The 27,094-nt window shown below is 36.4% G+C and overlaps 1 protein-coding gene and 1 pseudogene across 2 annotated transcripts in view; one reads left to right on the top strand and one right to left on the bottom strand.

Annotated features, from left to right (window-relative positions):
• ANGPT1 (angiopoietin 1) overlaps positions 1-27,094 on the bottom strand; it is a 246,579-nt gene that overhangs the window by 152,597 nt on the left and 66,888 nt on the right. The gene's annotated exons all lie outside the window — the stretch shown is intronic.
• Positions 1,931-2,060, top strand: LOC119065061 (uncharacterized; annotated as a pseudogene).

The raw sequence follows: 27,094 nt of genomic DNA, 5'->3' as shown, positions 1-27,094 counted from the left end.
TAACAAAAAGGGTATTATTTGCACCTGTATATTACCTAACATTTCAAAATTAACATAAATTACTTTTTAAATAAAAAAGACATTTTTCAGCTTTGAAAAATAATATAATTCAAAGAGAAAAATTATTTCCTTTCAAAATATTAATGTTCTTTGGCGGAGCTTGGAAGCAGAGAGTTGAGCAGTCAAAAAAAAGAACAAGACACTTTTATCAAAATTTGTTTTGCATTACTGTCATGAAGAAATGAAAGACAAAAGAGAAATCAAGCAAAATGGTCACTGGAGGATTTTCAAACTGGAAAAATAAAAATGTTTTGTTAAGAGCTGATGATATAACCAAAAGCCTTAAAGAAAGGGCTGTTGCAACTTAATATATTGGAGGTATGGCTCTATGGATTTCTCCTCTTGTGAGAATGCCTTTCACTCTTGCCAAGATCAGCTTTATGCTCGCCACAAAAATTAAAATAGTTTAAGGGAAGAAGGAAAATACTTTTATTTGGGGGAAAGTAATTCACAGTTTTAACAGCATGATGATATCTGCCAATCTATTAGTGTGTATTGAGAATAAATGACTAACACTCTTCTTGGTTCATTTAACATTTTAAATCATTTTAATTATGTAAGTTATACATGAATGCTTCTCATTGCAAATACCATCAAAGAATAAAAATAAAAAATAAAAGTTCTGTTTCATGGCTTCTCTCCATTCTTGGCTCATTTTCCTCCAAAGAGATAACCGCAGTTAAGTGTGGAATTTATCTTTTCAAATTTTTCTACATATTCCCAGTTTTTAAAACCTCAGTTGGACCATACTACACACATTGCTGTGCCATGGGCTTTTTAAAGCATCATAATGTCTTGTATATCTACATACCTATGTCATCACATAGAGATCTCTCAAAAAGTTTTAGCAGCTACCAAATATATTTAAACACTCTACTTTTGATGAACATTTAGATTGTCCTTAATTATTTGCTTTTATTAAAAATGTTACAATGGTCATTTCATACATGTAATTTTGCTCACATGAGTGGAGAATCAGTCTGATCGATTTCTAAAAGTGAAATTGCTAATTCTAAATGTTCGTACATTTTAAATTTTGGTAGATTGTGCCATACTGCCCTGCAAAAAGGCTGTAGTGATTTCACACTCCAGGCAGCAGCCTTTGCAAATGAATGACTATTCTTTCCATCTTCAGCAGCATTAAACATCAGCAGACACAGGGGAAATAACTTTACTTGTTTTGTTTTTCATTTTTACTTTTTTTCCTTTTTCCATCACCCACCCCTTCTGCTCTCTTCCCTCTCGTAATCACCAGGCTGCTGTCTGTGTCTATGAGTTTCAGTTTTATATCCCACTTGTGAGTGAAATCACGTGGTTCTTAGCTTTTCCTGACTGACTAATTTCACTTAGCATAATATTCTCATACTGCACTTGTTTTAATTCACATTTCCGTAAGTAGTAGTCAGGTTGAAATGCTTTTATGTATTTACTCAAAGAAACAATTATACTAAAAGCAGTATTTTGGACTTATATTGGGCTATAATTTCCTGAGGATACCATTATTATTTCATCATTGTTATTTTAGCCATATTCACCTTTATTTTAAGAAAATGTATTATAGATTTCAATTGTAAAAGATATATAGACATACGTTTATTGTGGTAAATTTTCAAATTCAGAAAAATTAAAAATAAAGAAAATATCACAATTCTGTGTTCAGATAACTGAAATATTTTCATATTACATTTGATATTACATATGCATATATAATATACAATATATCTGTATTATACACATACCTAAATAAAAGACATTTACTTTAAAAATTGAGATCATAGTGTATATATTAATTTCATATCTTTTGTTTCATGACAGTATGTTGTAAATGTTATATTGTTTTAAAATTAATTGGTTTTAAAGTATGGCTGTCAGCTTTGCACAGTGGCAGTGTCATAGCCAATGAGGTTTATCTGAGGCGTGATTATTGCTAAAGTATGGCTGTCATACTTTGGCTAAATCACAAAGTTGTTAGCTAGGCTTTTATGTTGTATAGAATTTATAAATTATTTAATATTTTTAAAGTTAAAATAAGATTTGTGAAATATCCTCATATGCAAAATTGTATATTCCTCATATTTGCTCCATATAAATTGCTGTAAGTAAAATTATTGGTTCAAGGTGTATAAACACTTTTAAGTATTGAGATATCTACCTGTATTTTAACTGTGTGTATGTGTATACATGGTTTAATCATTTATACTCCCACAGGTGGTGTTTAAGAGTGCTCATATTTCTGTATCCTTAAAACAATAGATATGAAGCATAGTTTTAATCTTTTATACACTAAAAATTAAAATATTATCATATTGTCATTCCTATAATTACAATCAATATTAAGCATTTTATCCTATGTGTTTGAGTTTAACAATTTCTGTTTATTGTTTACCGAATTTACTAGATATAGTCTCTGTCCATTTTCCAATTTTATTGTTTACATTTTCATATTGATTCATAAAATCTCTTTATGTAGTCAAGACATTAATCCACATCTCTTTTTTATTTTTTAATGTTTACTTCTTTAATAAATCTGCCATACATATAATATATATATTTAACTTAAGCAAAATTATATGACAATATAAGTAGAAAACAAATATTGAAAAAAAACTGGTCTAGGCTTAGAAACCTTGGAATACATGTGGGCAATGTACATGCTTCCAATATGTATTCCACTGTGACATTTTCAAGCTATTGGAAGTGACCTGCAACAGCCAAAATTAAATAAAATTTCTTTAGAGTGTCCTAGAATTGAACTACATGAGCATTAATGAGCTCTTTAAGAAAGTTTTTAGTATATAAATGAAATGGACAGGTACAATGCATATGCTTTCAAGCCTAATGTTTAAGTTTTGGAGTAAGATAAAGGCAATTCAAACCTGGTGCTCTGTGAACTTCAAGGAGATACTTAACTTCTCTGTGCTTTTTTGTCCTCATGTATGGCAGAACCTATGAGTAGTGATATTAGCTATCTTATAGGGTTTTAAAAGTAGATCCTGTAATGTGTGTAAAGTACTTTGCATTGTGCTAAATTGGAACAAAATCGTTCCCTCTTAGATTATAATAATTATTATTTTAGAATTATCTTTATTACTTATAAAGAAATTCCATCTACCAAAAAAAATCTGTATCTGCAGCAGACAGAAAGCAGTTTTACTTTAAGTCTATCTCCTTTGGGAAACTCCTTTAAGTCAGTTTATGTCTGATGAAAGTTGACAGTATATTCGATCTTAGAGAAAGAGTGAGCATCTTTGAAGTGTTGCTGACTCAGATTGATGTGTTTCTTCCTCTTTGGTGCTCATTCTTAGCCCTTGGACAATTGAAACAGAAAAGACATGGCCGGGGGCGTTGTTTTCACAATGGCGCTTCCACAGATTTGACCCAGGCCATGCACAGTGCTCCCAGTAGGCGGGTTTTATTTAAATGATCAGACTGGGCCATGTTTAATTCACGACACAAGAATTTAAAGGCACAGTGATAGAGAAGGTAGATCAAAACATAACTCAATGGGGATCATATTTTCATAAGCTGCAGGCTGCCCCTTATAAAGTGGATATATAAAATACCAAACTGCACAATTCAAGACATATCCTCATATTCAGAGCTGTATGCAAATGCCAAGGATTGATGAACTGCTTTTGAATTTCCACCGCTACTTTGTGACTTTCATTTCGGTTGCTCACTGACAGGGCTTCATGCACAATTTAAAAGCCTGTTTTCAGAGGAGAGAGGATGGAAACATTGTGCTTGAACATCCCGAGAATCTGGCAGCCTACCTGGACCTCATTCAAGTGCTCTGCTCCCTTGCTTGGAAAAAGGTGGTTAGCTCTAAGAGAGGAAAGAAAACACAACATGAAAGTCTTCTGAAAAATTACACACACACACACACACACACACACACACACACACACACACACATCTGAGAAAGCTCAAATCAGTGAATAATAGAAAACAGCCAACGGTCAGCTGCTTGGGGTTGATCACTTGGTTTGTTTTTCTTTCCTCTCCCTCCTACTGCCTGTCTTTTCCTTAATTCACGCCCCCTTGGCACCTCTAGGAGGGTGGGGGGGGTGTAGGGTCAGGCAGGGGAAGACAGAAGATCATTAGTCAATTCTGCATCTTGCTAGTCATTCTGGAGAAAGGTCGGGTTGAAAGAGAAAAAGACAATGAGGACTAGGGATTATCTGTGACTTTCAAAGACCATTGTTCCTCCATTGTTATGGAAACTGAGCAGTGGGCTGCGGGCTCACTCTTATTTACTTATTTTGCACATTGAGACAATGAATTCTCGTAGTAGTCCAGAACCTTCAGTTCTGAAAGGAAGAGAAATGTGCAGAAATACCATTCTCTTTTTTAAAAAAAGTGATTTGGGTCAGACACAATTAGAGAAAGCCAAAGTCCAGCTGCTTTCAGGATTTAGCCAATATTAGTAACATCATGGTTTTGCAATAACAAGATAAAATGTGCTTTCAGGGGTGTTTTTCCATTTAATTCACTAACTCCTAAACGTTTGCTATTTTAGCCATATGTTTCCAGTTTGTGTACATTGAATATTTTTTAAATGTCATTTTGCAAGAGCTATTTGATGTTCAAGAAAGCTTTTTGGTTATTGTTAGAAAGCAGAAATCATGATTTGTAGAGGGAAATTTTACAAGTTTGAAAAGATTGCTTTTGAGATTTTACTTCATTTCATTTCCCCTGATGTCTTTTAGAGAGAAAAATTTATTCCTCTGATGCTAAAGACAGTTTTCGTGCTGGAAATGGAAAAACAGAGCAGGAGATAGGGAAGGGAGGTGAGGGCTCTGCTGTCTTTATGAACTGCTACTGTTCAAAATCAACCCATCTCACTCCTTGAAAGTACAGCTTCGGCAATGAAAGATGTTTAAATAGTGATAATGGATTGCAAATAAAGGGACTCTTATCTTTGGAATTCTGAAGTAGACACCAGGAAGCAGTGCAAATTTAGTTTAAGGCTTACCCCCAATGCTGAACTTTCATCTTTTATATGTCAGTCTGTGCTTGGGTGCTTCGGGAACACATAATGAAACTTTAGAAGCCTGGCTAATCACATATATAAACAAAACTTAGAGCACTTTATATAAAATCAAGGAATTTGAGGTAAGATTATTTTTTACTTTCCCAGAAGCACCATGTCAGATGAATGAAGGAAAGATGTGAGAACAACACATAAATGTGTCATGGACAGCAGAATAATAAATCTCAATCTGTCATTCACTACTTCATCCACTCACTGCTCATTCATTTATTCACTCATTCAGTTATTAGTCTACTGTTGATGGTTGCTCCTCAAATTTAGAAAGACAAAGTAAGTATGATCATAGATAAAGCTAATTTTTATTATGATTCAGGCAACTCCTCTGTCTGATTAATCCAAAGGCAGTTGATAACAGAAAATCAAAGGGCTTTAGAAGTGGCCAAAAAAATTCTAGCCATGAGCAAATGAATCTTTTCTTTAAAATAACTCCAGGTTTTCCTCTGAACTGTTACTAAACTCATAGCCCCAAAGTCAATTCTTTCATCTCTGATTGATATAATAGTCTCAACTTTCCATCAGAAAAAAAAAACAACCTCTCATAAAGTTCTCACCATTTTACACTCACATTTTGCTCCTGCAGCCCATCTATTGAGCTTGGATTTCTGGGATGCATCATGGCCAACAGGACTCTGGCTGGTTGGTCCTAGACACCGTCCTCCAGGCTCCTCAGTGCCCTGGCCAGGGCTCTAGCTCAGAGGCTGTCCTCCTTTGCACAGGCCATCCCTGTCCTGGTCTCCACTCAGCCCATGGCTCCATGAGCAGCAAATGGGAACTCAATTTTCCTTTCCTCGAAATGGTTTCCCTCCATCCAAAGTTCCTGATTCCCTTTGTGTTCTATTTTCACTCTTTCATGGGTGAATTCCCTAAGTACCTACCCAGGGCCAATTAGATTGTAATATTTCTTCCTGCCAATATCTTTGCATTTCAACAGGGGTCATTTTTCATATCAGAAATGCCTTCTTTGGAAGAACTTTTTAATGTCTTTTTCCTTTGGTACCCTGTTTATTTCCTTCTAAACTTTCAGAACCCCCACTTATAACTACCATATTTATTTTATCTTCTGTCTAACTAGATTTGGAGCCTCATGAAAGAGGGGAAAGTATTGATTGTGTTTGCTTTTGAAACCACTGCATTTTGCATAGTGCCTGGCATGCAATAACTACTAAACACATATGTGCTAAGTAATTCATCCATCCATCCATCCATCCATCCATCCATCCATCCATCCATCCATCAATCCATCCAACCATCCAAGATTTATCGAGCCAGATGTTGTACTAGCTGATCAGTAAGTTTTGACAGACCCAGGGGAAAATAATTAGAGCCAAGCAGGCCTCTTGATGCCCTTCAAATCACACTCCACTGGCAGCTGCCTACACCACTTGTGCAGGCCAGCCCTGGACAAAGGTTAGAGGGGTGAAGCATAAGCAAGGACAGATCCCACAAATCATTGGCTCCTGACACTTGCAACAACTTTGAAAGCATTTAAAACTGTTACCTTCAACTTCAAGGCTCTAGTACTCACCCTGCTAAGAAAGCTTTTGACACTGTAACCCCTAACTTCCTCCCCCACCACTGACTTACAACAATTGGCAGATCTCAGGATTGATGGTCTCGGAACTGGGGAGAAAGTCCCTAGGTCAGGGTCCTAGGGCTCTGGAATTCCTTGCCTCTCAAGCTCTGCTTTCTTCCACGTAGGGCAATGTGCCAAGAGAGCCCTTTTACTCCTGGTCTGAAAGGGATATGTGAATATCAAAAACTTCATTTATGAACCTCTATATCCCTCATTCCGTGACTGGGCCTGAGTTGTTTGGATAGCTGAAAAGGTTCTGTCTAAAAAAGCTAAGCACTTATTTGAACCCCAGAACTTGCTAGAGAAAGGAGATTAACTACAGTCTTCTCACGCTATGTTTGTTATACACAACAGTAACTTTCAGAGGGCGCCTAAAGCACAGCCACCTCAAGTGACTTGACACCATGAACAAATGGAAAATGCAGCAGATTCTCCCGCTAGTAAAAATATATAGTCAGCATAAATTAAGTTTAACCATTACATATTAATCAAAGCAATTCCTACGTTGTTTTTTAATGAAACTTTAGTAATTTTTAGTTATATTTCTCAAAAACTTGCCCAGTTATCACTTATCTCTTATAAAGTATTATTAAGATTTCAGCTTTTTTAAATGTTATGTAGTTGTTTTTGGTAATTGATTCTCATTTTAATTTTTTTAGGGTCCCCCACAGTCATTCTCATTTGAGATAATGACAGAACACAGAATCATTCAACAAGGGCTCAGAACTCAAAATCCTGGAGTCTTGACTTAACTATTCTGCAAATACTTAAAGATCAATTTTAATAATAGATCTAAGAATACAAGAAAACTCATATAATTCTACTTATTTGTTTTTGCCCAAGGAGAGGATGGCTACACATGCCTTTGGTGAAAAGCAACAGCATCTAACCTGCAGATTTCAACCTCCTAAAACAATGGCTTTCGGGTGAAGCTGTGGTTCCTGTGCTGTCTCCGAGTTACATCAAGTGCTGTTGTACAATTTTCAAAAACCAACTAAATATAAGGAATGCTAATACTGAAAAAAGCATTGTTTGGTAAAATTTATTCTTAATCTCACAAATACATTTTCAGTCCTTATTGTGATCTATTATTCAATAAAATATAGATTATTCAATAAAGCCGATAAAGAATACTTTCAAATATATGTATTATACATATTCAGTGCAAAATATATAAATCAAACTAAAATAGAAGGCTATGTAACTTGAATGCCTATATGCAAGTGAAAAAAAATTCTACACTTACTAAGATTGGAATAATCTTTTGGTTGAAAACCAAAGTGCAAAAAAAAAATCCCTGGTTGGTGTGGCTCAGTAGATTGAGTACCAGCCTTCAAACTGAAAGGTCACTGGCTTGATTCCCAATCAGGGTACATGCCTGGGTTGTGGGCCAGGTGCCTGGCTAGAGGTGTGTGAGAGGCAATTGACTGATGTATCTCTCACACATCAATGTTTCTCTCCCTTTCTTTCTGCCTCCCTCTCCCTCTTTCCAAAAATAAATAAATAAAATCTTTAAAAAAGTAAAAGAACACCAAAGCAACTAGATTCCTATTGTTTTACACACACACACACACACACACACACACACACACACACACACACACACACATATGTTGGTATAGGTTCAAATGCTTTCAATGGCTATTTAAAAATAATCCAGCTCAAACTGGCATAAGCAATTAGGAAATGTATTGGATCAGATAACTAAAGTCCAAAGCCAAGGCTAGATTCAAGGTCAGTTGCTAGGACTACTCGGAGATATAATCAAGAGCCCATGATATTTCACATTCTCTTTCTAACATCTACAGTATTAAGTTTCAGCCTAAGGCTACTTTCCCTGTGGGTGTCTAATGGTAGGAGTGATCAGGGAGAGCTCCATTCTTCCTTGTTTTTGTTAGATCAGGATTTCTCCACCTCTACACTATTGGTACCAAAGACATTTTGGGACAAATATTTCTTTAGGTTACTTCACTTCATCATTGGCCTCTACCCATTAAATGCCAGTAGTATCCTAAGTTGTGACAATCAAAAATATCTCCACCCAGTCAGGGCACATGCCTGGGTTGCAGGCCAGGTCCCCAGTGGCGACCACGTGAGAGGGAACCACATATTGATGTTTCTCTCTCTCTTTCTCCCTCCCTTCCCCTCTCTCTAAAAATAAATAAATAATCTTTAAAAAATATTGCCAGATGTTGCTTAAATGTCCCCCGGGAGGCAAAAACATACACAATTAAGAACTGAAGAAAGACCCTCAGGCAAATAAGTGGAAATTTTCTAAGAAGCCCTTACAAAACATCTTAGATTAAATTGACTAAATTGGTTGGTAAAGCAATCATAGCTGACAAGATTACATACTTTTATTAGGACTATTTGGGTTGGGGGGGCTGGTCAAGGCGTGAAGAGCAACAGGGGAAAAACTGGGACAACTGTACTACAACCACAATACATTTCATAAAAAATAAAAATAAAATAAAACAATTAATAAAATACCCAACAATAGAAAAGGAGTCAGCATCTCTTGAATCTTAGGTATGTGGGGGAAGATAGGTTCTTGAACCAAGTCAGAGTTCTATTAGGAAGAAACAAAGGGGTAATGGATTCAGAGTCAATAACCAATAACATTCACATAACAGTTTCTCAGAACAAGCAGGAGTAACTCTGACTTTTATATTTAAAAGTGATTACCCAGGTAGGTCTTCATAGAAGAAATACTGAGAAATGTGGTTAACTCGTGAATTTAAATCTTCATTGAGTATATTCCATATGCCAGGCCACTAGGCATAAGAGACAAGGTGGTGAATATGATGGATATGTGTAACTTACAGAAGATACAATTGGAAAAGATTACAAAAGGTATGGTGAAACATACAAAATGCATGTTCATGCTGCCAGGTGTCATTAGATTACATCCTCACCTGCCTAAGAAGAAAGGAAGGCCTTTCTAGGTCTGGGATGTCTCGTTCACTCTCCGGTCCCAGCAGATAGAAAAGTGGATGGCTCATAGTAGGCTTTTATAAATACTTATTGAGCAAATGTATACGAATTCCAAAAATTAAGCTCCTACTATGTGTCAGGCACTGTTCTAGGTAATAAGGATAAAGCAGTGAACAAATCAGAGAGAAGGAACAGACAACAAAGAAATAGATTTGGTCACAAGTCCAGTTTTTGAAATAACTAAGAACAAGCGTTTTTCTGTCTCACCATTTCCCTTTAGTATTTAGTTGAAGGAGGAACCTTTACTCAGCTTTGGATGAAACAGCAGCAGGCATGTGACTATTTCATTTATTCCTAGGTAATTTGGCCTATGGTAAGTCCAAGCTGCAAATATAGCCTTTTCTCCCCATCTTGTCTTTTTTTATTTTTTAATTACATTTAATGGGGTGACATTGGTTAATAAGATTATATAGGTTCCAGTGTACAATTCTATTATTTATCAACCTGTATATTGCACTGTGTACCTACCACCCAGAGCCAAATCTTCTTCCATTGCCAGTCGTATTTGACCCCCTTTACCCTTTACTACCTCCTCACTCTCTTCCCTCTGGTAACCACCATACTATTTTGTGTCTATGAGGTTTCATTTGTTTTTCTTGTTTGTTTACTTATTGCTCTCAATTTTACATCCCACATATGAGTGAATCATATGGTTCTTAACTTTTCCTGTCTGACTTATTTTGCTTAGCATGACATCATGTTCTCAAGATCCATCATGTTGTCACAAACAGCAGTACTTCATCTTTTCCTGTGGCTATTATTCCATTGTATATATGTACCATATCTTCTTCATCCAATCATCCAGTGGAAGGGCACTTAGGCTATTTCCATGTCTTGACCACCACAAATGATGCTGCATTAGGAGTACATATGTCTTTGGGAATGAATGTTTTCAAATTTGGGGGAAGGATACCCAGAAGTGGGGTTGCTGGATCCATACTGCTTTGCATAGTGCTGTAGCAATTTACATTCCCACCAGCAGTGAATAAGGGTTCCTTTACCTCCACACTTCTCCAAATTATTATTTATCTTGGTAATAGTCATTCTCACAGGTATAAGGTGGTATCTATCTCATTGTAGTTTTGATTTGCATTTCCCTACTAGCTAGTGAAATAGAGCATCCTTTTTATATCTGCTGGTCATTTGTATGTCTCTTTAGCTACTGTTTGTCCCCATGTACAAAAATTAACTTAAAATGGATTGAAGACCTAAATTATAAGACTTGAAACAATAAAATAATATAGAAGAAAAATACATACTAAACTTATGGACCTTTGTCTTAGAGAAGATTTTAGGAATTGGATCCCAAAGGCACAAGAAGTAAAGGCAAAGATAAATAAATGGGAGTCTATCAAATTAAAAAGGTTCTGCAGAGCAAAACAAACCACCAACTGAATGAGAGAAGATATTTGCAAACACCAGTGATGACAAGGTGTTAACATCCATATTATATCTGAGAACTCATACAACTCAAGTCAAAACAAACAATCCAATCAAACATAGTCTTAATGGAGAAACTGAGTGACCAGTCCAAGGTAATTATTAAAACTTTTAAATTTGACTTAGTGTTAATCTTCTTTCATTCCTCTCTTGAAACACTTTCAGACTGGAAGGCAAAGTCTTAACTCCTCTGCTTTCCCTGCCCCCATCCCCTAATTCATTGTAGCTATTTTATTCCTGATTTAGCTAAAAGCAAAATTTAATAAAGCCAAGTAATGGGAGCCTGGGGAACATTGTTGGGACTAGAGTGAAGTGAGTGATGTACTTGCTTCAGGCACAAAATTTCACCAAAAATATCAGGAACCAAGATAAAAAACATTTAATAAAATATTAAATATTAAATTGATGTTAAATGTTAATCAATGTTAATATTAACGCGAACATATTTTAAAACCAAAAGTAATTTTAAAAAATCTATGATGAAGAAAGTATCAAATTTTTAAATAAAGAGAGCATCAGTGACATTGCCTAGGTGAGCCTCAGGCGAAAGGAAAATAATCAGAAACACTAAGGGTAGTGAGTCTTGTGATAGGTGGATGATTTTAGAGATATCTTGTAGCAGAATGGTCAAGATTGGTGATTGACAATGTGGTAAGATGCATAGTCATTTTAATTATTGGGAAGGGAAATACAGGGGAATAAACAGGTTTGGTGGTGAAAGTAAATTCAGTAAATAAAACAATGGTCAAGTTGAGGTTATGGCACATCTTTCATCTGAAAGATTGAAACCATCTTCCTTCTGATTATGATGTCCAAAGGACCCCTGGTACATGGATGTAGGGTTTATAATAATGCTCTTAATGGCATTAATTATACATTGGGAGCCCTCATCAGACTCTGAAAGGAGAAAGTGCAAGGAGGCCGTTCTTTGGAATCTGGTAGGGACAGGTAAGTGGGGCCCCCGGACAATGGAAGCTGAACAAATACACAGCTTTGTAAGAGTTCACTATGATTCTGACTTAAAAACAGATCAAAATCAGATTAAAGAGCAGACCAGTTAAAGGAATGGACCTCATGGTCTTGCAATTATTTCCCATTCACAATGTTTCATTCAATCAACTTTCTGATAAAAATCAAATAGCAGACAAGTTTGAGATATTACCTTTGGAACAGCTGAGAGTTCAGACATTCATGTTGCAGATTAAGGGCAGATAAAAATCAACTGACTAGACAGTTTTTTTTTTAAATTACAGTAGTCTAAAGTTTTTGCCAAGCCTCTCCTAATAAATACATAGTGAGATGGCCATGGCTGTGATAAATTTCACTGTAAAATTTTTAAATGAGATTTCACTTGCATGGCTGCAGAAGAATCTCAGTTCTATAACAAGATACCTGATTATAACCAATATTGGTGAGAGCATATCTTCCAGGAAAGTTATCTGTAATATGTTGTAGTGTAAAGTACTAAGTAAATTTACCTACCATGTGGACAAGACAGATGATAATAAATTAAATTTATGAAAATAACATAAAGAATCTTGTTTTAGAGAAATTGATCTTAAACCATTCTATCTGGTAATAGGTAGCTGTTTTCACTTGTTGCTGCCACTCCTAATAAACTAATAACAAAAATTTATACATAAATCATGTATAAATGAGGCTATATGGGAAAAGAGATGCAAATTTTAAAATGTGAAAACCAACAGTTAAAGACATCATAAATCAGTTTCAGAAATTATTTGTAATTTGATTTTTTACTGCATAATTTTTATAGATTACATAAATTAACCTACATATGAGCACAATTTGATGTATAATTAATGTGATATACAAAGTGCCAAAAATATGTTCACAATTAATAAGTTATTAAAAGATAATCTTGACTATAGACTCTTTTAATTCCTGTAATAATTGGGACTAGTTATTATGAACTAAATGACTAACAACTTAGTTCTCTGTTCTATGCCTCTAAAAATATAAACTCTCAAAATAATTACAACAAAAAATAAAAGTTGGACACTAGAAGGAACACACCAAGGCACATCATAATCATATTAGCCAAGGTTAAAATGAAGGAGAGAATTCTAGAAGGAACAAGAGATAAGGGGGCAGTCACCTACAAAGGAGTTCCCATCAGACTGTCAGCTGATTTCTCAAAAGAGACCTTACAGGCAAGAAGGGGCTGGAAAGAAGTATTCCAAGTCATGAAATCCAAAGACCTACATACAAGATTGATCTATCCAGCAAAGCTTTTATTTAGAATGGAAGGACAGATAAAGTGCTTCAAAGATAAGATCAAATTCAAGGAGTTCATCATCACCAAGCCTTTATTATATGAAATGTTAAAGGGACTTACCTAAGAAAAAGAAGATAAAAAAGATGAACAGTGAAAGGACAGCAAACTCACAGTTATTACCAACCACACCTAAAACAAAAGCAAACTAAGAGGACAGCTAGATCAGGAGCAGAACCATAGAGATGAAGATCACATGGAGGGTTAGCAACAGGGGAGTGGGAGAAGGAGAAAGGGGGAGAAGGTACAGAAAATCAGTAGCATAGATGGTAGGTAGGAAATAGACAGGGGGAGGGCAAGAATAGTATGGAAAATATAGAATCTAAAGAATTTGAGACACGTGGTCATATACTAAAGGGGGGACTGGTGGGGGAGGGAGTGTGCAGGGTGGAGGGGAATGAAGGGGGGAATAGAACAACTGTAATGGCATAATCAATAAAATATATTTAAAAAATAAAACCTCTTTAAATATTTTGATTCATCTTATTAACATTATGTGATGAACCATAAATGTTAATTAACCACACATTAATTAGTGTACTGCTCAGGTGAATTCACTTCTGAATTGTTTCTTTGGAAAGTCATTGTTTTGCTCAGCTTTCTTGTATCTGCATTAAAGGCAGTTTTCTAAGAACCAACCATTGGTCTCTTTGAACAATTTTCTTTGTTAATCTTTATGTCAAAATGTTTTTTCAGATTGTTTTTTTTTATTTAAAGATTTTCAGGCTGTGAAAAATAAATGATATATGAGTCAGTCAGAATTTATTCTGATCGATTCAAAAGCAATGTTCCCAATACACACATAGCATGCACTGGGGGGTAGGGGCCTGCAGGAATCAAACATTTTCAACTCATAAATGAATATAACTAAGATAAAACATTGGTTATTACAAGATTTTAGTAAGCTTTTGTACTTGAAAAAATGTAACACAATTAGATAAAAGTTACAAGAAAATATTAACTTTTAGGAGAACATTCAGCTCAAGCACCAACATTCTTCTCACAAGGAGAATGTATTAGACACCCCAATTTGTAAATTGGCAAGTGAAGACCAAAACTCACAGTTTTACGTATTCTGGCTGGTGAAATAAGATGTAAAATATAAATAACAAGTAGAACTTTTGATCAGGGGAGACACAATTATTTATAGACTGTTAAGAAATTCATTCATTCGATATTGTTTACTGATTTCTACAGGAATTGTCCCAGATGCTGAAACTACAGTGATAAACCAGACAAACGTGGTCTAAGATCCTTCCCACCTTTAAGTTTCTCTTCCATGATTCATTGTCAGTTCACTAAGTGCTATACTGCTCTATGGGATATCAATGTGACCAAAAATAAAAGGGCAGAAACAATGTGGAAGGGTATATTCTTACATATAAATGTCAAAACTCAACTGGTTAGATCTGTAAAGGAAGCTCTGCTCAGCAAAGTCCTAAGAACCAAGACTGTTTCCAGTTTTCTGCTGGATCATTCCTAGAAATACTTCTCCTTCTCCATGGCCCTAACTAGAACTCTAGCTATCACATGTAAATCCCACAAAATGAGATGGAGGAAGAAGGGGAGGAAAACAGGAAGCACAAGCCTTCAGTCTTTTAAGGCAGTTCATGGAGGCTGCTGCGTCCTGTCTCTGCTGGTATCCCCTTTACCAGAAGTTAGATGCATGGCTTCACTTGTTTGAAAAGAGAGACTGCAAATGTAATTTTTGTTTGTTTTGTATTTTTTATGAGATAGCCACAGGCCCAGAAGAAAAAAATGAGAGTTGTACTTCAGAGAAAGCAGGTGTTTGGGTAGAAAACTAGCAGCCTCGTCCATACTGGGCAACCATAGGATCCACCTCTGTAATCTAGTCCAACACTTCCCCTGCCAAATGCCTGTTTGAGCCCCGAATTCCAAATGAAGCATAAGAAAGCTGCACATATGAACTTACATCTTTGATGTCTTTATATGTCCCATCTGTTCAAGGAAACCTATTAATAGCTACTGGACATGAGAGGAAGTTTGAGGAAAGTAAAAGTCATATAATGGGCACCTTCCAAAGAGCTGCCACTCTCTTTAAATTTTGTCAGATTGGTTACACTATTATCACTATAAACTGCTCTGAACACACAAAACAGATAATCATAGAATGCAGGCCTAAACCACACTGTTTGCTCTAAATTTAATTCTGAGGGCTGCTGAACGAGGGAGTTGCCAAATCTAGCTTTCACGGCCCTGAGAAGGAATGTGGATTGCATCATTCTAAACCATCATGATTTAGAGATATCTTGTACGAAGGCAGTAGTGCTAAAATTGGTTGCTTGCTCGTGCTTTTGTTCACCATAATTGTATGGTAAAGTGTATGTGGACATTTCCTACAGAAGAGGGTATGTCTAAGTGGAAGGGTTTTCTCATGGAGTAAAACTTTAGAACAAGACTATTCATTTTTGAATGATCTGAAATGAAAGAACCCAATAACTTCTAACATTATCTAGGCTTGTGTTTAGAGTCAGGTAAGATTTCTTTCGGTGACATTTTAGGCTAAGTGAAAACCACTGATAATTTTATAAAATGAACCCGAAACCTTCCAAAGACCATGCTCAAGTTTCCCATCATAGAGCTCTGTATGTCAGACTGAGCATGTGAGTTTATTAAGGTATTCCCCATTGCCGGGAGAGGTTTATTTTTCCCATTTAAACCTCACTCAAATGGCTATCAGGTATCTCTTGTGTCTTGTTACATGATGTAATTCAAGTCTGAAAATGTCCATGCTTTGCTTTAACCACGAAGTTAAAATCTTTCTCAATGGAAGCAATACAGTATGTCACTGATAAGGTGAAGGTGATCCAGTAAAGGGTCATGACTTAGCCCTTTCTGAACAAACAATGAAAAGAAACTCATCTGCTCCCATGTTATGTGGCATCAATACTCCTGTCTATTTACACATCAGATCCCTTCCGGGCTCTGGTGCCAACCCTTCCATTTACAGTCTCAGTACCATATATGCAGTCCCAGGCAGTCCCAGCAGGCTCCCCCTTATAATGTAATCGTGCTGGTGCTATAGGACAATTATGGGCTGCTACGTACTTAACCACTGAGGGAAACGAATAAATGAATAAAATATAATCCCTATTTTTAAAGAACTAACAATTCTGGAAGAAAAGGAATTTGACTAGAAAATATAGGAATTCTGACTCAGGATCCCTATGACCAATATCAGGAGAGAAATAAGATAAACCAAGGAAAGGTCACATTGGTCTGAAGGAATAAGAAAACCCGTAAGGTGGAGTTGGCATTTGAAAAACATCTTGAACAGTGGGTAGACACAAAAAGAAGAGCTCCAAGATGGGGGAAAGAGGGCTATGTTTCAGATTCAGTGGTCAGTTGCTTGGCACATATGGTAAGACTAAAAGCAAAGTGGAGACAAGATGGACAGATGAATGAATGGTCATTGCACTGAGGTTACGGGAGGCACTGATGAGGAAGTGAAAAACTTTTCTTAATTTATAACTGTGCAGGTAGCCGTTATAAATTTTTGCCAAGAGGAAGTCACAATAGAGCTGTACTTTTGGGAGAATGATCTGATGTCAGAGTGTCCGGTAGAGTGGACAGATAGGCCAGTTAGAGGTGTGGCCATTGTTATCACACACTACAACACCAGGAACGTCCTGGTTACTTACGTAGAACTCTCAGACACGTGAGAAAGGACAGTATTAGCATCGGCAAAGTCTCTTCTAATTCATATCTTCTTCAATCAGAAAACCTCTACAAATCAATCCTTTCTTTTCTCATTATTTTTTTTGTTTGTATATTTTGTTTATTAGATTCCACATATAAAAGATATCATGTGGTATTTGTTTTTCTTTTTCTTTTTTTAAAATTTTATTTAGTTATTTTTCAAGTACAGTTTTTTGTCTATTTCTCCCATCCCAGCCCCCTCTGTCCCGTGCTCCCCACCTCCCTCCCGTTATTTTTGAAGCTGGGGAGAGAATTTTGCATCTGTATACCTCTAAATGTTACATTTCCCCCACACAGATAGTGAACATGCTAAAAACACCTAAGACTAAGGGAATGAAATGAAGCTGCAAATTTACATGGGAGAGTAAGCCTGGCCAGAAAAATATTTGAAGGCCATGTTACTCTCTACAACAAAAAGAAGGAAGGAAGGAGATGGAGCAGACATGTTCTGTGACTATGAACTTGATCAGCTTGTTTCAATTCCAAGCTACTGAAACACAAGTCAGCATGTTTAAATTATATAATTCTCCAGTGGGAAAGGACAGCCTCAGGAAACAGGGTTTTCCCTACAGTCTTGTAAAAATGATAAAGGCATCAAATAAGGCAAATAGAACTTTTCTGTCTCTGTGAATTGCCATGTACATGCCCACCTTCTGTAACATGTTATGATCTCCAATCATTTTCTAGAAATTATAACTCCACAGCACCTTCAAGAGACTGATGTGCTATAGCATACTTTGCCTTTTTTTTGTGAAGCAGATATTCATGTTCGATATAAGAAGGTTTAGATTTTTTTTAAAAAGGTCAGAGAGCATAAGGCGAAATATACAGCAAAGATTACTGAATCAAATCTGATAGAAAATAGTGACTTACTTTATCTTCTCTAGAAAACCCCCTTCCACTTTTTATCACTTTCCACAATAATTGTATTTATTTGAGCATAATTGAAGTTTTTCACCCCAAAAGCATCATAGCTACTTTTCCTTAGACAACACCAAAAAAATCCAATGAAAGAATTTTTAAAAAGGAGGGAGGGGGCACATGAGTGTCTGTGTTTTCATGTTTGTGATGATACCAAAATTGCTTAGTAATTACATGACATTCATCTGAACTTGGTATTGGCCCGTCATGAACCAGCAGATTTGATAAGACAATGAGCTAATTTGGGTTGGCAATTTTCAAGCTTTTCTATTTTGTAATTTGAAAGAAAACCATAAATATACAGTACAATATTTGCTGATATATGCCAAAACTGCTTGGAAAATCCAGCAAGAAAAATAATAAAATTAAAAAGACTGATGGCTTTTGAAGGTGTAAGTAGAGTAGCAGTTCATACGTGAATGCCAAGGGAGAAGACTGTGAAATCACATCTGTCTCATGCAAAATAGGAGCTTTGGATCTGATCTAGAAGTTTGCATTTTGTTCACATAATGAGAGCCAGCTGAGGCCAGGCAGGGATAAAATATCGAACGCTGTCACCAGCCATAAAGTGCTGGAGCGCTTCCTCCAGTGTTCCTGAATTAATAGAGGTTTGTTCCTATTCAGACAAAGTCGTAAAACTGCCTGATAGCAGTTTTCTCATAAAGAAGAGAAAATAATCCTGTCTCTGGAATTACTTGATGTGTTCAGTGTTTTGTACAAAAGGCAAATATGTATCTTTTACTTCTGATATAGAAAGTAAAATAAGTATCCTAAGCCAAGAATTAATTCATCAGTTTTTTTCAGTAACATATATTCTAGGTCTAAAATCAATCATGACCCCTGCCCCCACTGACCCTGTTGTGCACACAAGTGAAAGAGAGAGAGAAAAAAACATGCAAATTGCCTTAGGGCAAACTTCAATCCCGCCAAAGGTCTGGGTTATTTCAAAGCTTTTCTTATGAGTGGAAAAGATCAGATATCTAGGTTTAACTAATTTCATAGGGTTTCACAGGATAATGCTTCTTAGTTGCCACTATAAATATGTTATGTATTGTGCTTCTATTCTGTGTCAACCAGTGTGCTAAGTACAATACAAGCATGACTTCATTAAGTCGGCACAATAACCTTATAAGCTCATATGTACCCATTTTACAGAGGAATCTCACGGTTAGAGAGGATAAGAGTGGAAGCCAAGATCTCAAGTCAGGTTTGTTTGACTTAGACTCTAAAGGCCCTGAACCATGAAGCTTTCATAGAATGCACATCATAACTGTTCTTGTTCACTGACAGTTGTTCACGGCTCCTAGTAGTTTAGTTGATAAGCAATTAATTATTCATCCCATTTGTCATATAAAAGTATGTGTCCACAGTCATTTATGTGAAAAAGAAGGACTTGCTGGTGTGATTGCTAACATTGAGCGTAATGCCTCAGATCAGCAATCAACAGAACACACCTGAGCTTTGCTCGGTACCAGTCCAAATGTTTAAAAAAAAAAACCAAATCCCTGGCATATTAATCCCAAACTATAAGTGACAGAGCCCACTGATTTCTTTAAAAAAAATCTGCTGTTGATTTGTTCCCAGTAGGAATCAGCAACATTTAATGTTATTATTGCCTGTATCCAAGCAAACATCACAGGTTCACCGTTAGTCATTAGTATCTCTTTCATTTACTCAAGTTTTCCATTCATAAACTTGGTGGAGTATGTTTTTAAAGCCATGTTCATTCCCAGTCAGGTGGAGAAGAACAGACTGAGGTTACACACCCTCTCAGACATATAATAATCTTTTTGTTAACCCTGGAGGAAGTAGGAATTGGCACCAAACTTTTGTTATTCATTTGTCACTGAGATCATAATTCATATATTGTCTGTAGAGAATGCATCACTAGATATCTGGTTTAGGAATGCACTTTCGTTATATGGGAACACACAAGTAGTTCAAAAACATTACAAAATCAAACACTTTAACTGTGCCATTGGTTTTTAGGTCTAAAAATATGCCATAAATGTAAAAACATAGAGATAATCTATCAAGTTCACACAGCACCAATCATTAAAAGAACTGATCTTATACAAAAATTATAGTTAGTCATTAATATTCCTTTTAACATTTATATTTGTTAATAAAGAAATTAGAACATGTACAAAAAATGATCCTTGAGAATGTTTAATTTTTTTACACTTTCCCAGAATATTTCTTCTATTGGGAATTTTCCTATAGATAGGCATAAATTCTGACACTCTGATTTTATTAGTTCTTCTAGAAATAGCAAGGTAATAATTTTTTAAATTTTGACAAGGACAATAGAATATTACCTATTACTGGGTATAATTAAATTTTTTTTCAATTAAATAGCAGGAATCTTAGAAATTCACAGAAAGGTAACAAGTATATGCTTTATCTGGTAGCTACTGGCATTTCATATTGTGAATGAAAACTTGTCTTTTCTTCTCTTGTCGAGTAACAATGAGTATTAGTCACAGTTTTCATGGAAATCTGCCAATAAAAGAAAGTTAAGTAACATTTCTCTCCGAGCCTAATAAAAATGTCCCATTGCCTTTTGTGAGGATATAAAGTATGACTCGAGATACCAGCCAATACAAAGTAAAATAAGAGGAATAAAAAGAAAAAGTAAAGTCTCCCTTTTGCTGTACTACTTACGAGTATCCTAAAAAAAAGTTAAGAATAAGAGAAATACGACTTCGGTGTCTCTGTCAATGTTCTCCTGAACTACCAAAAGGAAAAAAAAAGCCTGCTTCCCCATCAGAAGTGCACAAAAGAGGAGTCTTGCTGGTAAGGTTAGCGTCTGTCAGTATCAGGCATGGAACAAAAGCAAAGCCGCTCTTTGAATTGTTTGCTTAATGAGATCTCCAAGCTGCAGCTTGGGGTTTCACAGGGAACCCGTAGTGCATGTGGGTATTTTATGAAGTAAAGAGGTTAGTTTCGGCAAAGCAACTGAGAAATAGTAAGCTAGTTATTTTGAGTATCTGCACTGAACACTATAAGATAGTTTTCTATGGAATGTCTGCAAGCATGATAATTCATACATTTCATCCCAGCCATCTGATTTTTATCTGTGACAATCTTATTGGTGCTGGCTTCCATTTATTGTTTGTGTTCCATTTGTGGAGCACTGCTGCAGAATTTTAATGAGTTCCTTGTTAAACACCTATTAGAATTCATTCTTCTGGGTCAGTCTGTGTGGAGCGAGCACATACATATTCCTTTAGTTTCCTAATATGTTCTATGAATGAAAATCATGTATTCCAATCTTGAAAAGGTAATTCAAGAAACATAAAGCAATCACTTTGTTCTACTGAAAACTCCACATTCAGTCACAAATATTCAGGTTCTGACTATAGCATCATAATCTATTATACATTTATATGCAGGCAATCCGATACCCAACTTATACTTGTCAACAATGTACAAGAAAGGTATTACTTTCCATTACACAGATGAGAAAACTGGGGATCACAGAACCTGAGCATTTGCCCGAGGCATACAGTAATAATTGCAACCTGAATGTCTCATTCAATAAACCTCTAGCTCTCTCATTATACTACATTGTAGTTGCCCCACAACATTCATAAAATAACTTTAGCTTTCTTTCTTTTTATTTTTTAAATATATTTATTGATTATGCTATTAGAGTTGTCCCAATCTCCCCCCATCCTCCCTTTGCCCAGTACCCCCTTCCCTCCAACAATCCCCAGCTTAGTTCATGACCATGGGTTGTGCATGGAAGTTCTTTGGCTTCTCCATTTCCTCAACTATTTTTAACCTCCCATGTCTATTTTGTTCCTATCATTTATGCTTTTTATTTCCTGCCTCCTTTCCCCCAATCTCCCCCTTCTCTTCTCAACTGATAACCCTAAAAATGATCTCCATTTCTATGATTCTCTTCCTATTCTTGTTGTTTGCTTAGTTTGTTTTTTTTTTTTGATTCAGTTGTTGACAGCTGTGAATTTGTTGCCATTTTAACATTCATATTTTTAATCTTTTTGTAAAATAAGTCCCTTTAAAATTTCATGTAGTAATGGCTTGGTGATGTTGAACTCCTTTAGCTTTACCTTGTCTGGGAAGCACTTTCTGTGCCCTTTCATTCTAAATGATAGCTTTGCTGGTAGAGTAATCTTGGTTGTACACCCTTGCTTTTCAACACTTTGAATGCTTCTTGCCAGTCCCTTCTTTCCTGAAAAGTTTTATGACAGTCTTACAAGAACTATTTGTTGATAATGTCTGCCTTACTCTTGCTGCTTTTAATATTCTCTTTTTATCTTTAACCTTTGGCATTCTAATTATTATGTGCCTTGGTGTGATCCTCTTTGGATCCAACTTGCTCAGGATTCTCTGTGCTTGCTGGACTTGTATGTCTATTTCTTTCACCAAATTAGGAACATTTTCTTTCATTTTTTTCAAATAAATTTTTGATTTCTTGTTCTTCCTCTTTTTCTTCTTGCATCTCTATGATTCAGACATTGGTACATTTGAAAAAGTCCCAGAGGTGCTTTATACTATCCTTGTTATTTTGAATTCTTTTTTCTTTTTGCTGTTCTGGTTGAATGCTTATTTCTTCCTGATGTTCCAAATTGTTGACTTGAATTCCACTCCATCCTCTTCTGATGAGTCCCCATAGATATTTCTTTATTTTCTGAGTCTTTTTTATTTTGGTGCCATACTCAGTGAGTTCTTTGAGCATCCTGATTACCAGTGTTTTGAACTTTGTATCTAACAGGCTGTTTTTCTCTGTTGTGTTTAATTCTTTTTCTGGAGTTTTGTTCTGTGCTTTCGTTTGGGCCATATTTCTTTGTCTCCTTAATTTGGCAGCCTCCCTGTGTTTGTCTCTGTGTATTAGGTAGAGCTTCTTTAACTTCCTGTCTTAGTAGCTGGATTATTGTAGAAAAGGCACCTGTAAATTGTGTGGGGCAGAGCCTTAAGTAGTCACCAGGGCAGGGCAACCCACTTCCCCACTTTGTAGCTCTGTGTGGGGCGAGGGCTTGGAGAGCAGACAATGCCACTACCTGACTTCTGGAGGTTTTCCCAGAACTTGCCCTGTGCAACTGGCATGCTTCCAGCTGTTGCCTTTTTTAAGTGCATGAGGGCTCTTTAAGCCAAATCTCTAGAAGATTCAGCAGTTTGGTCTACAACCCTAACTCCCACTGGTTTTTACAACCAGAAGTTATGGGGATTTATCTTCCTGGTGCTGGAACCCTGGGCTGTGTTGTTTGGCCTGGGGCTGGGACTGCTTGCTCCGAAGGTATCCCTACTAATTTTTATCTACCATACATGAATGTGGGACCGCCTGTTCTCACCACCTTTCTGTGTCTCTACACCTCTCTGCCCATCTCTATGTCTGTCCCACTTACCTGTCTGGATGAATGTGGTTTCTTTAATCCTTGGTTGTCAGACTTCCATACAGCTAAATTTTTTCTGATGGTTCTGGGTGTTATTTGTTTGGGGATCTATTTGTAATTCTTTCTGTGGTAGAGCGAGGAGGCACAGCATGTTTACCTACGCCAACATCTTGACCAGAAGTCAGTTTTCTTTTTCTTTAAAGACTTTTCAGAAGAGCAGTTTTAGATTCACAGCAAAATTAAAAGAGGACAGTTCAGAGATTTCTCATATGCATATATCCCCCATGCCTACACATGCATGTCCTCCCATTATTGGTATCCCCAACCACTTAAAACACAAAGGCCTGAACTTTATGGCACAAATTTTATATCTAGAATTTAATTAGCATTCAGTCTAATTTACATTTTACTTAAAGAAATCACTGTATGAACTACCCAAATCAGTATTTAGATGTTACTTGGAAAATTAAAAAATTATGGTTTCATTCAAATATAAGAAACTGAGTATGTGCAGGCAGGTATAAATATCGCTGTACAGAATTCTTTGGTAAATATTTTTTGCAGAAAAGTTTGCCGTTGTGTATATAGAAAAATTGAGCAATGTATTCATTGTATGTTCTCCTGTTTCACAAATGGAAATATTGTTTTACCAAAGGCTTAATAATGCTTAAAGTGGATGTCCCGGAGACTGCTAATACTTCTGTGAGCTGACTGTGCATACCTATTTCCAACGTTGTGTTCACTGTCAAGTTGATGACTTGAATTTGGTTATGGTGGGAGTATTTACACCACGGAAATTGACAGAGAGTGCAAATCAAGCCTGCCTCCATCTTCCCCTTATTTGGACCCCTTATCAGCACACTGATGAAATGAAATACATTACAGTGGATATGAAGTATGACTTGGTTCCTCCAAGTACAAGGAGTGTTGGCTGTCGATGGCTCTCAGAGGCATCCTTCCGCGGACTGTCCTTAGTTGAAGGGAATTGTTCTGCCCGATATTACGCACTTTCCTCTCTGGACAGCCTAGCTAATGTGAAGTTAAAGACCCGTGCAAAAGCCATTCCATCTCCAGAGTTTCTTGTCTCTTTCCACTGCATCACAGTTTACTCCCTTCACCTAGTCCAGCGTCTCCCTCTCCTTTACAGGCACTACTTGTAAGGGCAGGCACCCAAAAGACCACAAAAATCTCTGTGTTTTTTCCAGGGAATCTGACTAGACATACATATCACCTGGCACATAGTAAGTACCCAATAAATGCTACTTGTTAATATAGTTATATTAACTGTTCCTTAAGGTCTAATCTAGTTGTTAGAGACAGCGGAAAATGGTGTTAAGTACCTTTTCCTCTTTTTAAGTTAAAAAGAGACTTTGCTATAGACAAAAACAACAAAATAATATTATCTATCATTTTAGTTAACTCTTCAAAATAGTGGACCTGAATGAAGTATATATTTGGGCCAAGTAAACAAAAAGCTACAAATTAAATGCATTCCTAGGGAATGTCATGTAGTAAAAAAAAAAATCCCTTCAAGTCACAAAAAAATTGTAAAGTCTAAGACAATAAAAGAACTTTAAGAGCTTGTCAAATTTGGATCACTGAACCTTAAGCAAATGTAATTTCTAAGACACACCACTCAGGAGTCTTTATTATAATATGAATGCCAATTTGCTAATATCACAGTTCTGAGAAGGTTGACTAAGAGGATGTTTCCTCAGTAATCTCATTAGTTGATAATAACATTTTTCAGTCAACTTAGAAGCAATTGAGTATTATGGACACATTATTCTTCTCCTGAGACTGCAAGGACCTAAGCCTGCTGCCTCCTAGGAGCGCTGGCCACAAACCGCAGCTGAAACACATTAGGCAGCTATTCACAGCCACCCTGTAGAATAACACTCTGTGTGCATTCTTGGTTATGCATGGCTATCATAATTACCACTAAGGGATTTATTATTTTATTTGGAATCATAATATTTCTAAGAACCCTGTGAAGAACTTAATAAAAATTAAGTCATAATAATTCATGTATTGGTCATATATGAACATAAAATATCTCTGACATATTAGAAAGACTACTTTTAAAACTTTCCATGCATTGGAAAATCACATTAAGAGTCCGGACTACTTCTTGGTTTCTGATTTCTAGTATGGAATTCAGGCTCAGTTAACAATATAATAGTTATATGTCATTGCAGGAGGATGCTACTTTGATATTTTCCTATCCATTTGCTTACTAGTTTATTCATACAATTCTATTAGACAAGATATTACAGAAGGCACAGAGGATAATGAGAGAAATGAGAAAAATTATCTTACAGATAATTTCAGAACTCATTGTTTACAGAACCCATTGTTTTAGGGAAGAGACACACATGAAAAGAAATAAATTCAAATTCAAGTAGACAGAATTTAGGAGCTATCACCTTTGCACATTTTACTTGCTTTTGCAGATAACATCAAACCACCCCTCTAAATTCTTTATGTCCATTATCCTTTCTATGTGGCTTGGTCATAGAAACTAAATCCCTGGACACATGTCTCAAGCCGAGGCTATCCGAGGCATACCCTAATAGTGTCCCTATCAAGGCTTCCTGTGTTTTGGATGTGGAAGGATGTGAATGCAAGGCTATAGGCAGTTATTTTTCCACCACTCCAATAATAAGGTTAGGGCAAAGAAAGATAAAATGGGTCCCAAGATCCCCCATAACAAACCAAGCTTTGGTTTCTATCATTGATCCCAGAAGCAACCTGGGTATCCTTTTAGAACTACCTTGGGTTGGGTTCCTCCAACTCTCAACAGAAAGTGCTCACTACTACGCAGGTACCAGGAGTGGCTCCAGGTGTTGAGTCCTGAAGCTTTTACTATTTGGGAATCCTCAAAAAAACCCACAAAATTATAAAGTTACAACCAGACAAAATGTGATTATTTTGAAAGAGAAAGGAAAATACAAGTTACTGGACCCCTGGAGGGTTACTTCTTTGAAAAATTTCCAGACATTACTTACATAGACAGAAGTGCCTCCTAGCTGTGAACTGGCCCCTCTTCCCACAGATAACTCTGTGCAACAGCCAGCAACTCCTATGACACAGAAAGGTACATGCACGTGAGGGGTGCCGAAGCTCGGACTTCACCAGCTTCAAGGTAAGTCCACTTGCAGTGGCACATGGGTCTAAAGTACAGTTGGACAGCAAAGAGACCAAGGGCGACTCTGGGTACTCAGAACATTTTCTCAGAGGGGTGAGCACTCAGGGGATGATTAATCAGCTTCTAGAGTAAAGGAAGTGGGTGGGGGCCAAGATCGTGTGAGTATTTTGCATTAACAGAAGTTTATCTTCAATGTGAAGGAAGGGTGATTCCAGGATGGCAGGTTAGAGAACCCCTCTCCCTAAAAATCCTAGAACATGCCTGTTAAGTATGTGGTTTTCTTCCCTCCCCTTCTCTGTTCTTGCTCTTCTTTTCACTTTTTTGGCCTTCGAGAAAGGATACTTCAAAGATTGGCTTCCAGGATTTTTATGTAGGGCATATGCTTTATGTTTTTGAGATATTTCACTAAACCTCAATATTTTGTCTTTGTCCTTAAAGCAAACACAACACTCAAAAAAGGAGAAAGGAAAAAAAGGGGCAGAACAACAACAGATAACAAGGCTTTTCTCTTCTACACCAAGACCCTAAAACA

This window comes from Artibeus jamaicensis, unplaced genomic scaffold (genome assembly GCF_021234435.1).
Source record: "Artibeus jamaicensis isolate MK-2021 breed Jamaican fruit bat unplaced genomic scaffold, CSHL_Jam_final scaffold_916, whole genome shotgun sequence".
NCBI classification, from domain to species: Eukaryota; Metazoa; Chordata; class Mammalia; order Chiroptera; family Phyllostomidae; genus Artibeus; species Artibeus jamaicensis.
Note: the sequence above shows the minus strand (reverse complement) of the source record. Positions and strands in the feature narration are given on the sequence as shown.